The sequence below is a fragment of the Aegilops tauschii genome, chromosome 7 (genome assembly GCF_002575655.3).
Source record: "Aegilops tauschii subsp. strangulata cultivar AL8/78 chromosome 7, Aet v6.0, whole genome shotgun sequence".
In the NCBI taxonomy this organism is placed as follows: Eukaryota; Viridiplantae; Streptophyta; class Magnoliopsida; order Poales; family Poaceae; genus Aegilops; species Aegilops tauschii.
In genome coordinates, this window is record NC_053041.3 from 170,595,194 (window position 1) to 170,610,045 (window position 14,852).

At 43.4% G+C, this 14,852-nt stretch overlaps 1 long non-coding RNA gene across 1 annotated transcript; it reads left to right on the forward strand.

Annotated features, from left to right (window-relative positions):
- Positions 1–2,977: 2,977 nt before the first annotated feature.
- Positions 2,978–5,718, forward strand: LOC120969362 (uncharacterized). Its single transcript, XR_005763499.3, has 3 exons — positions 2,978–3,618; positions 3,705–3,791; positions 5,451–5,718. It is a non-coding gene; the product is annotated as an uncharacterized lncRNA (long non-coding RNA).
- The last annotated feature ends 9,134 nt before the right edge of the window (positions 5,719–14,852 follow it).

Sequence of the window (14,852 nt, forward strand, 5' to 3'; positions counted from 1 at the left end):
CTCTAATCATCTAAGTGATCACGTGATCCATATCAACTAAACCATGTCTGATCATCACGTGAGAAGGAGTAGTTTTCAATGGTGAACATCACTATGTTGATCATATCTACTATATGATTCACGCTCGACCTTTCGGTCTCAGTGTTCCGAGGCCATATCTGCATATGCTAGGCTCGTCAAGTTTAACCCGAGTATTCTGCGTGTGCAAAACTGGCTTGCACCCGTTGTATGTGAACGTAGAGCTTATCACACCCGATCATAACGTGGTGTCTCGGCACGACGAACTATCGCAACGGTGCATACTAATAATCCCCAAGTGCAGGGAATCATCATAGCAATTCCCAAAGGTGGAAATGATAAGTATGGAGTGTCGAACCCACAAGGAGCTAAAGGCAAGATCAATATTCTCTCAAGTCCTATCTGCCACTGATACGACTCTACGTACACTGAACGTTTGCTTCCAACTAGAAACGAGAAATAAAACTACGTTGTGGGTATGAAGAGGATAACTTTGCATGATATTGGAGAGCTAAAATATAAAAGTAGGTGCTGTTATCATAAAGTTAGAATATAATACTTAAGTATTATAAATAGCGAGTGTGGAATAATGTTGGGTCGGTGTGCGGAATTGTCATGGGCAATTGTTAACAAGACCGGTAATCACTATTGCAATTTCATATGAGGGAGAGGCATAAGCTAACATACTTTCTCTTCTTGGATCATATGCACTTATGATTGGAACTCTAGCAAGCATCCGCAACTACTAAACATCATTAAGGTAAAACCCAACCATAGCATTAAAGCATCAAGTCCACTTTATCCCATACGCAACAACCCCCTTACTCGGGTTTAAGCTTCTGTCACTCTAGCAACCCACTATAAGCGAATCATGAACGTATTGCAACACCCTACAACGGGAATCCCTCACGCTTGCACGACACGGAGGGCACAATAGGACAACACCAAAATAAAACATACACTCATACCAATCTAGATCATCAATCAACCCAAAGACAAAGGATATCTACTCAAAACATTATAGGATGGCAACACATCATTGGATCATAATATGTGGCATAAAGCACCATGTTCAAGTAGGGATTACAGCGGGGTGCGGGAGAGTGGACCGCGTAAAAGAGATGAGGATGGTGATGATGATGGTGATGTTGATGAAGACGATCACCGCGGTGATGATTCCCCTCCCGATGGCACTCCGGAGCCATCGAGAGAGAGGAGGAGTGTAACAGCCTGGATTTTGGCCCTTTTCTTTTTCTTTTAATTTAATTGGTTTTTGCTCTGTTTTTCTTTTTGGAGTGGTTCTGTGGCCTTGTCACCTGGGAAATTATCCTATTTTTCCCTCCCTAGTTACTCATCATCCTAAAAGCCTTGCCAAGATCATGTCACTCCACTGCTTGACCAAACCCTAATTTCTTTTTCTCAGGAATATTCCTTTTTCTATTAAAGGAATAACCCTGTCTGCCCTAGGTTGTGAAGCAACCTTTATTTCCATCACAACTAAAATTACCAAATAATTTTCATAAATTGTTTGGGTCATATCTTTCTCAAATATGGCAAAATATTTCATTTTTCATGTTTATCATCTTGCTCAAATAATTCATTTCCTATTCTGCCCTAAATGGCACATTGTGAAGCAAGTGTTATTTTTCTTTTCCCAATTGACCTCAAACTCCTTGGACATCTTTTCCTGTCCATATCATTTCCACATGCCAAAATGCAACCTCATTTTCCTAGTAATTATTTAATTAAGATTTTCCAAAGTTTCTACCCAGAAAGAAGCATTGTGAAGGAGGTGCAAGATAGGAATATCCAAATGAGTTGCCATTTTTCATGATCCCTCATATCATCATATATTAGCCCTACACCAAAGTAGAGCTCATGTTATGCCTCCATGTGAGCTCATCTTCAATTCTTTGATTCTGCCCAAAATTTCAGTTTGTGAAGCAAGTATATTTTATCTTGCTCCATTATGGCTGCCAATTTTTCTAGGCCTTGTATTATCCATATAACCTAACTCCACCCATTTTGGGCATGGTTCATTAAGCCATTATTCCTCTAGAATTTTTGCAAGTTTCTGTCCAGAGGAGATGTTTGTGAAGCAAGTACCAGTTTGGCTTGGCCAATTGGTATGATACTTTTTGAGCATATTCATAGGACCGAATGACTCTGCCTTGCCCAATTTGAGCTCAATTTGACACTCCATGTGAGTGCACCTTCCTGATCAAGTTTCTGGACCATTTTGGTCAGTTGCAAAGCAACTATGATTTATCTTGGTCCAAACCTTCTAAAAGTTACCAGGATGAAAGTTCTTCTTACCTTAAATCTCGCAGACAAACTCTATGGCTCAAAAACCCTTTCTGTTGATCACTAGTGCTCACCCAAGTTTACTGCAGTAAACTTCAGAGGATGATTAACATTTAACCATAGTAGTTTTAACCAAACTACCACCGTAGTTGAGACCTACCCTGGATGATCTTACCACTAGACAACATGTTCAAGCCCATCTCCCCCGCTACGTGCCAGTGCACGTGGTGACCGCGTTAATGGTATCACTGTGCACGCGCTCTGTGTGCAGTGGCCGTGTTCAGTGGCCGTTTGTGCTTCGGCACCTCCTCCTCTCGTCGGCTTCGCGCGCGTGAGCGTGTCCAGCAGCTGGCCCGCGACGTCTCCGTTCCCCTGGACCCCTCTCCCCCTCCGTCCGCTTCCTCACCGACGCTCGCCGCCGAACGCCCACGAGAGCACAGTGGCGGTTTGGCTCTGTTCGTCGCCGTCGTCATCCTCCCTGTGCTCCGTTGGCCGCCTCTGCCCCGTGAGAGTCCCTCCTGTTCCTCCTCTGTTGCCTAACGACGAGCCCATGCGTGTGCACACGCGTCCGCGGCGCCGGCCGCGTGTCCATGGCGACGCCCGGCTCGGCCATCCTCGCCCCGCCTATAAATGGCCCTCCCCGAGCCCTTCGAGCACAACACCAGCCTCACCCACTCCAGCAAGCCTCCCTGACCTCTCCCACGAGCTCCAGAAGCTCTCCTCGCCTCTGTTGGCCATCATGGCCGCCACGGTGCTCCGGCTAAATTCGCTCGCAGTCGAGCCCCTCCCCTCCTTCTACCACCACCAGAGACCCACCTAGTCCCCCGCGAACCTCCCCCACCTCTCCACGAGTCGCCAGAGCCACTATGGCCTCGAGTCCCATCGCCACCCGTAGCCTCTTCCGCCGTGACCCGTGCCATCGTCATTCTGCTCCTTCTCGGCGTCCGTGCAGTGCGGGGATGGACGCGGCACTCTTCCCCGAGCTCGTCGGTGCTCGGAGCGTCGGCAACGGTGGCCGGAGTCGCCGGGGCTCGTCGCCGGAGCCGCGCCCCTGCTCTGCTCCGTCGGGCACGCGCGAGGAGGAAGAAAGAGCCAGGCCAGGCGGGCCCCCTCCTTTCCCCGACCCCACCTGGCAGCCACTCAGGCCCGGCCCCGCCCCTGCATGCGTTGACCCGGGCGGCCAGCATGGATAAGTGACGGGCCCCACCCCGTGGGACCCACACGTCAGCGACCCCAGCCCCGGACCCGCGCGCGCTGAAGTGGAAGCGTACTTCAGAAAGTACGTTTTCGCGTGAAGTAAGCGTATTCCGCCTCTGCTTTACTTGAATACGCTTTCTCCGTTCTGAAGACGTATTTCCTAAAATGTGTTTTCTGTTTTTCAGCTCAGGGGCCTGTTTGTAGAGTTATTTTTATAGATTGGTCCCTGAACTTCGTCGGGCTATAACTTTTTGCTCGCAACTCCGTTTGAGGTGAATCCAAAGCCCACTTCTTCGTTTCGTCGAGCCCGTTCTGATGGAATTATTTTCACCATGTTTTGACATTCTGAAAATGACCATTTTGCCCCTGCCCTTATTCAGTCCCCTCCGAGAGAGTACGTTTTCCGGCTATCCTTTCTGCGAGTTTCTCACACTTTCTCCCGGTGATTTCTTCCACCCCACTCAAGACACAGCCTCCATTTGCATGATTGCAATGCAGTGACATGGTTTATTTATTTGAACCTATTTAAAATATTGCATTAGCTATGTGTGATCTGTTCATGGCATTTCTCGGAGTATGGTTTTGATCTTGATATTGCCATGATATTGCTTGGAGTTCTAGGACATATGTTTTGATGATTATGTGGATGACATGTGCCTTTGGATTCTTAGTGGCTATTATGATTATTTTCATGATGGTATCTGGTATTACTTTGGAGTATTACTTTGGATATCATGTTGCCTTTGGATTATTAGTGGCTAGTGTTAGTTTTATCATGATGCTAGTTGATATTATGTTTTGGAGTATGATGATGGAGATGATGCTTGCATGTGGATCATAGCTGGATAGTTAGTTCTTGATATTTGAGTAGTAGTATTATCGTTCTTGGATTCATCATGATAGTAGTGTTATACTGTCCTCGGAGTATTTTGATATGACGATATTAAGCTTTGGATTACTTGTTGGATATTGCTATGACTTGGATTATAGGTTGATAAATGATATCGGAGTATCAGTCATTACTATTATATTTTGGGGATAAATTCCGTCATTAAGTTGGTCAGGTGCCACCGAACCGGGCTTTTTCCAGTGCAACCACATTTGCCTTTTATGGGGAGGCCCTAATGCGGTCTATTGTCGTGCCTCTCGCCGGTGCCTCCAACGAGGGAAGGTTATGGGCGTGCGGTACCCTGGCCCGGTAAGCAGACATAACCTTGAGTGCCCGTTGTTGTTGTTATGGATCCGGGTCCCCGTTTGGGACCGTTTATGTTTTGGCCACGACGGTCGTCGTTGTGTCTTTGGTAGACACGGGGCCACCCAGGACTAGCCTAGTGGGGAGTGAGTCGGAGTGGCCGGGAGAGTGTCACGGCAGTAGATCGGTTTTGTCGGAACGCTGTTGGTCCACCCGAATGGGAGTGCGAGGCCATGGGTTCCGTGGTGTGGGTAAAGTGCGCTACCTCTACAGAGTGTGTAATTAAATCTATCGATAGCCGCGTCCTCGGTCATGGGCATGGGTTCGTACTAGGTCACACCGTTCAATCAACACTCACATGATGGAATGACTTATAGGTGATTTATATGTGGATATTTTGAGCAGTACAGATTGGCATGATGTTGATGATGATGTTGAGACCAAGTGTTGGTCATGGTTGTGATCGCCGGAAAGATCACCGTTTGGTTTTGATCACGAGGTGATCGAGATGGTATATTGCTTGGCCGGTGAGCCAAGAGAGATATGGTTATGGAGATCTGAGATGGTGATTTATTAGTATTGTAGTAGTTTCATATCATGCTTAGTAGTTGCTGTCGTATCATGGTAGATGTTAATTTAATTAACCTGCTTAATGCTATGTTGTTGTTTTGCCTTGATGCTTCTGGTTGTTGTGAGCTTGCAAGTACATTCAATGTATTGACCTGGCGTGTCATGCCAGATTGCAGGTGCTGCCGTGATTGCTTGATTGTTTGTTGAGGTGTCTGTTCGTGCGAGCTAGATCGTGTCCCAGCCAGAATCCCTACGGAGTGGAGTTCACCACCTTCGTCGTTGTTCCGCTGCTAGAAGTTTTTCGCTGCTACGAGTTGTTCCGCTGCTAGCATAGAGCAAGTGTAGCATCGCAGGCGTAGTGTCGCCATGCTGATGTGATCATTGTAACATCAGACCCGTGTAATTATTATTCTTGTAATAAGAGCTGATTTTTTCTATGTCAAACAGTGCCGTATTCCAGAGACTTCTCCTTGATCTCTGGGCTGGAATACGGGGCATTCCGGTTTCTCTGAGCCGGGGTGCCACAAGGAGAGGTTCTCCACTTTGTGCTTCCTCCTCCATGGCCTCCCCCTAGATGGGGAAAGGTTCTTCCTCTGGTCCTTGGCGTTCATGGCGATGATGGCCCCTTTGGGATCCTCCTCCATGGCCTCCGGTGATGATGGCCCCCTCTGGCAGGGTGCCAGAGAGGGCCTAGATTGATTTCTCGTGGCTACAGAGGCTTGCGGTGGCGGAACTTCCGATCTAGGTTATTTTCTGGAGGTTTGGGCATTTATAGGAGAGGTTGGCGTTGAGAACAAGTCAGGGGGCCCCACGGGAAGTCCACGAGGCACAGGGGCGCGCCCCAGGGGGTGGGCGCGCCCTCCACCCTCGTGGGGCCCATGGGACGCCCCTCCAGTAATTCGTTGTTCCATTATTTTTTATATTTTCCAGAAAAATTCTCCGTTGATTTTCAGCGCATTCCGAGAACTTTTATTTCTGCACAAAAACAACACCACGACAGTTCTGCTGAAAAGAGCGTCAGTTCGGGTTAGTTCTAATCAAATCATACCAAAATCATATAAAACTATTGTAAACATGGCATGAATACTTCATAAATTATAGATACGTTGGAGACGTATCAGCATCCCCAAGCTCAATTCCTGCTCGTTCTCGAGTAGGTAAACGATAAAAGAAATAATTTATGAAGTGTGAATGCTAGCAAGTGCTTAAGTTTGATCAATGATAGTTTCAATCACCTTTTTTAGCATCATTATATATCATAACAGTAGCTCAACTCATAAAACTTCTCATGATCAAGTAACAAGCTATTCACATGTTAAAGTATAGATCATGAACTTTCTTGAAACTAACAAACCATGCTCTTAGTCATCAAACAATTGCAATTCATCTTATTTTCAGGAAGGGTCTACGTAAGAGCTTTGATTCAGCAAACTCCACATACTCAACTATCATTTAATCTTTCACAATTGCTAGCACCCACGTGATATTTATGGGTTCAAAGTTTTAATCGGGCATAGAGAAAGATAGGGGCTTATAGTTTCGCCTTCCAACCTTTTACCTCAAGGGTAATGTCTACAATAATACTTTATGAAAACCTACATCCAAGTGGATATATATATCCGGATCACTCCAACACAAAGTGCTTGCCAAAGAAAAAAGTGTAAAAAGGAAAGGTGAAAATCACCATGCCTCTTGTATAAGGGTAGAAGGTAAAATTAAAAGATAGGCCCTTCACAGAGGGAAGCAGAGGTTGTCATGCGCTTTTATGGTTGGATGCACAAAATCTTAATGCAAAAGAACGTCACTTTATATTGCTGCTTGTGATAAAGACCTTTATTATGCAGTCTGTCGCTTTTATTTCTTCCCTATCACAAGTTCGTATAAAGCTTATTTTCTTCGCACTAATAGATCATACATATTTAGCAATTTTTTATTGCATGCACCGATGACAACTTACTTGAAGGATCTTACTCAGTCCATAGGTAGGTATGGTGGACTCTCATGGCAAAACTGGGTTAAGGAATGTTTGGAAGCACAAGTAGTATCTCTACTTGGTGCAAAGAATTTGGCTAGCATGAGAGGGAAAGGCAAGCTCAACATGTTGGATGATCCAAGACAATATAACGTTTCGGATATAGGAAAACATAATCCATTAAGTTGTCTTCCTTGTCCAACATGAACTTTTTAGCATGTAATATTTTAATGAGTGCTCACAATTACAAAAGATGTCCAAGATAGTATATTTATATGTGAAATCTCTCTTCCTTCAATATTCTTTCATGAATTGTTCAAGTGACCAATTCTGCGTTTGCTAACTTTCAATAAGTTTACTACCTATACTTATTATGTGTGAAGTCATTACTCCCCATGTTATAAGCATATGAAACATATATAAATTCAGATTTATGATATTCAATTCATTCAACCATTTACTCATAGGATATACGTGAAGCACGTGAGTAAATGACAAACTACTCCAAAAAGATATAAGTGAAGAACACTGAGTAGTCAAATAATTAACTAGCCATGTGAGGATTCTTTTTCATTCAAGATTCCAGATCCAATGATTTTAGTCAAACATCAAGTAAAATTGAAAATACGCTCCAAGCAAAACACATATTATGTGACGAAATATAGCTCCGAGTAAGGTATACCGATAGTTTTGAAGACGAAAGAGGGGATGCCTTCCGGGGCATCCCCAAGCTTAGGCGCTTGAGTCTTCCTTGAATATTACCTTGGCGTGCCTTGAGCATCCCCAAGCTTAGGGTGTTTCCACTCCTTATTCTCCTCATATCGATATCTCACCCAAAGCTTGAAAACTTCAATCACACTAAACTTAACGGAACTTCGTGAGATGGGTTAGTATGATAAAGAGTAAACCATTCACTTTGGTACTGTCAAAGACAAGGTTCATAATTGTTCTCACACAATGCCTACTGTAACATATCATTTGTACAATTTATATTGAGAAATATAAGCCATAGAAACTAGAAAACAAGCAAACTATGCAATGAAAACAGAATCTGTCAGAAACAGAACAGTCTGTAATGATTTGAACATCAACCATACTTATGCTACTTCAAAAATTATGAAATAAATTGGTGGACGTGAGGAATTTGTCTATTAATCTTCTGAAAAAAGAATCAACTCAAAATCACTCTTCTGTAAAAAAGGACAGCTAATCTCGTGAGCGCAAAGTTTCTGCTTTTTAAAGCAAGATCATATTAACTTTCACCCAAGTCTTCCCAAAGGTCTTACTTGGCACTTTATTGAAACAAAATCTATAAAACATGATTACTACAGTAGCTTAATCATGTAAACACACAAAAACAGTAAGGATAAATATTGGGTTGTCTCCCAACAAGCGCTTTTCTTTAATGCCTTTTAGCTAGGCATGATGATTTCAATGATGCTCACATAAAAGATAAGAAATTGAAACATAAAGAGAGCATCATGAAGAATATGACTAGCACATTTAAATCTAACGCACTTCCTATGCCTAGGGATTTTGTGAGCACACAATTTATAGGAACAAGAATCAACTAGCACAGGAAAGCAAAACAAGAATAACTTCAAAACTTTAAGCACATTGAGAGGAAACTTGATATTATTTCAACTCCTACAAGCATGTATTCCTCCCTCACAATAATTTTCAGTAGCATCATGAATGAGTTCAACAATATAACCATCACATAAAGCATTATTTTCATGATCTACAAGCATAGAAATTTTACTACTCTCCACATAAGCAAAATTCTTCTCATTCGGAATAGTGGGAGCAAACTCAACAAAATAACTGTCATGTGAGGCATAATCCAATTGAAAATTAAAATCATGATGACAAGTTTCATGGTTAACATTATTCTTTATAGCATACATGTCACCACAATAATCATCATAGATAGCAACTTTGTTCTCATAATCAATTGGAATCTCTTCCGAAATAGTGGAATCATTACTAACTAAAGTCGACACTCTTCCAAATCCACTTTCATAAATATCACACTAAGATTCAACACCCTCCAAAATAGTGGGATCACTAATTCCTAAAGTCGACACTCTTCCAAACCCGCTTTAGATGATAGTATTATTCATACTCCAAAAGATATAAGTGAAGTTCATGGAGCATTCTACAATTAATATATACTAACCAACATCCAAGCTCAAAATATATAAGTGAAGCACACGAAGCATTCTATAAAACCATACTCAAAAGATTTAAGTGAAGCACAAAGAGCATTCTATAAGGTCATACTCAAAAGATATAAGTGAAGCACATGAAGCATTCTATAAATCGATGAAGGGCTATCTCATACTAGCATGGTTCTTTAAGCAAAAGAAAAATACAAATGACACAAATCATGTGAACAAAACAAAAACCAAGGTATACCGATAATTGTTGAAGAAGAAAGATGGGATGCCAACCGGGGCATCCCCAAGCTTAGGTGCTTGAGTATCCTTGGAATATTTACTTGGGGTGCCTTGGGCATCCCCAAGCTTGAACTCTCGCCTCTCTTTATTCTTCTCACATCGGTAACTCCTCGTTCTTCGAACACTTCATCCACAAAAACTTAACAAAAACTTTGTGAGATCCATTAGTATACTAAAGCAAATCAATACCTTTAGGTACTGCTGCAAACTCATTCCAATTTCATATTAGCACTTTATCTACTGTATTCCAACTTCACCATGGTTCATACCCCCCGATACTACCCATAGATTCATCAAAATAAGCTATCAACACATAGAAAACAGAACCTGTCAAAAACAGGACAGTCTGTAGTAATCTGGAAATTTTGTAAACTTCTGTAAATCCAAACAATTATAAAACAAATATGAAAATTTAAACAATTTGTACAGAAGTAATGTGCAAAATGTTTCAGACCCATTTGACTTTCCAGTAAAAAATGTAAATTCATGCGCTATAGCCAAAGTTTCTGTTTTTGTACTGCACATAGTAAACAAGCAATCTAATCATCCTAGAACCAAATCTTGTCACTTTATTTTTATAATACAATGGATATATACAAGGGGGTAAATATTTTCAGAGAAGCTTCCATGAATTTTTTTTACATTGTTTCCATGAGCATGATCACAAGTGTTCAAGGTCGACCCTCACTTCTCCAATGCATAACCTTCCAATCACTTCTCTTATTGAAAAAAAAATTAGGCATGAGAGGCAAGTAATTTTTTTGTATTTTCATTCTTTTAATTTTTTTGGTATGTTTCACCCACAACTAAACAGAAATAAAAAGTAAAAACAAAATCTACTTAGTGAAGAAAGCAAACAAGCACACACGAGAATATCAACCCCACGCTATTGTTCCCCGGCAACGACGCCAGAAAAGAGCTTGATAATCCCCAAGTGCAGGGAATCATCGTAGCAATTCCCAAAGGTGGAAATGATAAGTATGGAGTGTCGAACCCACAAGGAGCTAAAGGAAAGATCAATATTCTCTCAAGTCCTATCTGCCACTGATACGACTCTACGTACACCGAACATTTGCTTCCAACTAGAAACGAGAAATAAAACTACGTTGTGGGTATGAAGAGGATAACTTTGCATGATATCGGAGAGCTAAAATATAAAAGTAGGTGCTGTTATCATAAAGTTAGAATATACTACTTAAGTATTATAAATAGTGAGTGTGGAATAATGATGGGTCGGTGTGCGGAATTGTCCTAGGCAATTGTTAACAAGACCGGTAATCACTATTGCAAATTCATATGAGGGAGAGGCATAAGCTAACGCACTTTCTCCTCTTGGATCATATGCCTTATGATTGTAACTCTAGCAAGCATCCGCAACTACTAAAGATCATTAAGGTAAAACCCAACCATAGCATTAAAGCATCAAGTCCCCTTTATCCCATACGCAACAACCCCCTTACTTGGGTTTAAGCTTCTGTCACTCTAGCAACCCACTATAAGCGAATCATGAACATATTGCAACACCCTACAATGGGAATCCCTCACGCTTGTGCGACACGGAGGGCACAATAGGACAGCACCAAAATAAAACATACAACTCATACCAATCTAGATCATCAATCAAACCAAAGACAAAGGATATCTACTCAAAACATCATAGGATGGCAATACATCATTGGATCCTAATATGTGGCATAAAGCACCATGTTCGAGTAGGGATTACAGCGGGGTGCGGGAGAGTGGACCGCGTAAAAGAGATGAGGATGGTGGTGATGATGGTAATGTTGATGAAGACGATCACCGCGGCGATGATTCCCCTCCCGATGGCACTCCGGCGCCACCGAGAGAGAGGAGGAGACGTTCTCCCCCTTGTGCTTCCTCCTCCATGGCCTTCCCCCTAGATGGGGAGAGGTTCTCCCTCTGGTCCTTGGCCTTCATGGCAATGATGGCCCCTTCGGGATCCTCCTCCATGGCCTCCGGTGATGATGGCCCCCTCCGGGAGGGTGCTAGAGAGGGCCTAGATTGATTTCTCGTGGCTACAGGGGCTTGCGGCGGTGGAACTTCCGATCTAGGTTATTTTCTGGAGGTTTGGGCATTTATAGGAGAGGTTGGCGTCGAGAACAAGTCAGGGGGCCCAGGGGAAGTCCACGAGGCACAGGGGCGCGCCCTAGGGGGGTGGGCGCGCCCTCCACCCTCGTGGGGCCCACGGGACTCCCCTCTAGTAACTCTTTGTTCCACTATTTTTATATTTTCCAGAAAAATCTCCGTTGATTTTCAGCGCATTCCGAGAACTTTTATTTCCGCACAAAAACAACACCACGGTAGTTCTGCTGAAAACAGCGTCAGTCCGGGTTAGTTCTAATCAAATCATACCAAAATCATATAAAACTATTGTAAACATGGCATGAATACTTCATAAATTATAGATACGTTGGAGACGTATCACATACTCAGGGAGAACACTCATACCTTGAAATTTAGTGAGAGATCATCTTAAAATGCTACCGTCGAACTAAGAAAAATAAGATGCATAAAGGATAAACCTCACATGCAATCAATATAAGTGATATGATATGGCCATCATCATCTTGTGCCTTTGATCTCCATCTCCAAAGCACCGTCATGATCACCATCGTCACCGGCTTGACACCTTGATCTCCATCGAAGCATCGTTGTCGTCTCGCCAACTATTGCTATCACGACTATCGCTACCGCATAGTGATAAAGTAAAGCAATTACATGGCGATTGCATTGCATACAATAAAGCGACAACCATATGGCTCCTGCCAGTTGCCGATAACTCTGTTACAAAACATGATCATCTCATACAACAATTTATATCATCACGTCTTGACCATATCACATCACAACTTGCCCTGCAAAAACAAGTTAGACGTCCTCTACTTTACTGTTGCAAGTTTTACGTGGCTGCTATGGGCTTAGCAAGAACCGTTCTTACCTACGCATCAAAACCACAACGATTTTTCGTCAAGTGTGTTGTTTTAACCTTCAACAAGGACCGGGCGTAGTCACACTCGACTCAACTAAAGTTGGAGAAACAGACACCCACTAGCCACCTGTGTGTGAAGCACGTCGGTAGAACCAGTCTCGCATAAGCGTACGCGTAATGTCGGTCTGAGCCGCTTCATCCAACAATACCGCCGAATCAAAGTATGACATGCTGGTAAGAAGTATGACTATTATCGCCCACAACTCTTTATGTTCTATTCGTGCATATAACATCTACGCATAGACCTGGCTCTGATACCATTGTTGGGGAACACAGTATTTCAAAATATTTACCTACGATCACACAAGGTCTATCTATGTGATGCATAGAACCGAGCGGGAGGTGTGTCCATGTACCCTCGTAGACGAAAGCGGAAGCGTTAAGTAACGCGGTTGATGTAGTCGAACGTCTTCGCGATCCAACCGATCAAGTACCGAACGCACGGCACCTCCGCGATCTGCACACATTCCGCTCGGTGACGTCCCTCTAACTCTTGATCCAGCTGAGGCCGAGGGAGAGTTTCATCAGCACGACGGCGTGATGACGGTGATGATGAAGTTACCGACACAGGGCTTCGCCTAAGCACTACAACGATATGACCGAGGTGGAAACCTGTGGAGGGGGGCACCGCACACGGCTAAGATCAACTTGTGTGTCTATGGGGTGCCCCCTTCCCCCGTATATAAAGGAGGGGAGGGCCAGCCCTCATAGGGCGTGCCCAAGGGGGGGAGTCCTACTCCCAGTAGGAGTAGGTTCCCCCCTTCCTAGTTGGAGTAGGAGAAGAAGGAAGAGGGAGAGGGAGAGAAGGAAAGGGGGGCCGGCCCCCCACCCCAATTCAGATTGGGCTTGGGGGGGCGCCCTCCACCTGGCCGCCTCCTCCTCTCTTCCACTAAGGCCCAATAAGGCCCATTGACTCCCCGGGGGGTTCCGGTAACTCCCGGTACTCCGGAAAATGCCTGAACTCATCCGGAACCATTCCGGTGTCCAAACATAGCCTTCCAATATATCGATCTTTATGTCTCGACCATTTTGAGACTCCTCGTCATGTCCGTGATCACATCCGGGACTCCGAACAACCTTCGGTACATCAAAACACATAAACTCATAATACCGATCGTCATCAAACGTTAAGCGTGCGGACCCTATGGGTTCGAGAACTATGTAGACATGACCGAGACTCATCTCCGGTCAATAACCAATAGCGGAACCTGGATGTTCATATTGGCTCCCACATATTCTACGAAGATCTTTATCGGTCAAACCGCATAACAACATACGTTGTTCCCTTTGTCATCGGTATGTTACTTGCCCGAGATTCGATCGTCGGTATCTCAATAGCTAGTTCAGTCTCGTTACCAGCAAGTCTCTTTACTCGTTCCGTAATGCATCATCCCGTAACCAACTCATTAGTTATATTGCTTGCAAGGCTTATAGTGATGTGCATTACCGAGAGGGCCCAGAGATACCTCTCCGACAATCGGAGTGACAAATCGTAATCTCGATCTATGCCAACTCAACAAACACCATCGGAGACACCTGTAGAGCATCTTTATAATCACCCAGTTACGTTGTGACGTTTGATAGCACACTAAGTGTTCCTCCGGTATTCAGGAGTTGCATAATCTCATAGTCATAGGAACATGTACAAGTCATGAAGAAAGCAATAGCAACAAACTAAACGATCATCGTGCTAAGCTAACGGATGGGTCTTGTCAATCACATCATTCTCTAATGATGTGATCCTGTTCATCAAATGACAACTCATGTCTATGGTTAGGAAACTTAACCATCTTTGATTAACGAGCTAGTCAAGTAGAGGCATTCTAGTGACACTCTTGTTTGTCTATGTATTCACACATGTACTAAGTTTCTGGTTAATACAATTCTAGCGTGAATAATAAACATTTATCAGGATATAAGGAAATATAAATAACAACTTTATTATTGCCTCTAGGGCATATTTCCTTCTGGTGGACCGGTGCTTAGGTATTTTTCTTACTTGAACAAACCTCCTACTTATGATTAACCCCCTCGCAAGCATCCGCAACTATGAGAAAAGTATTAAGAATAAATTCTAACCATATCATTAAACTTTTGGATCCAATCGGTCCCTTACGGAAGAGCGCATAA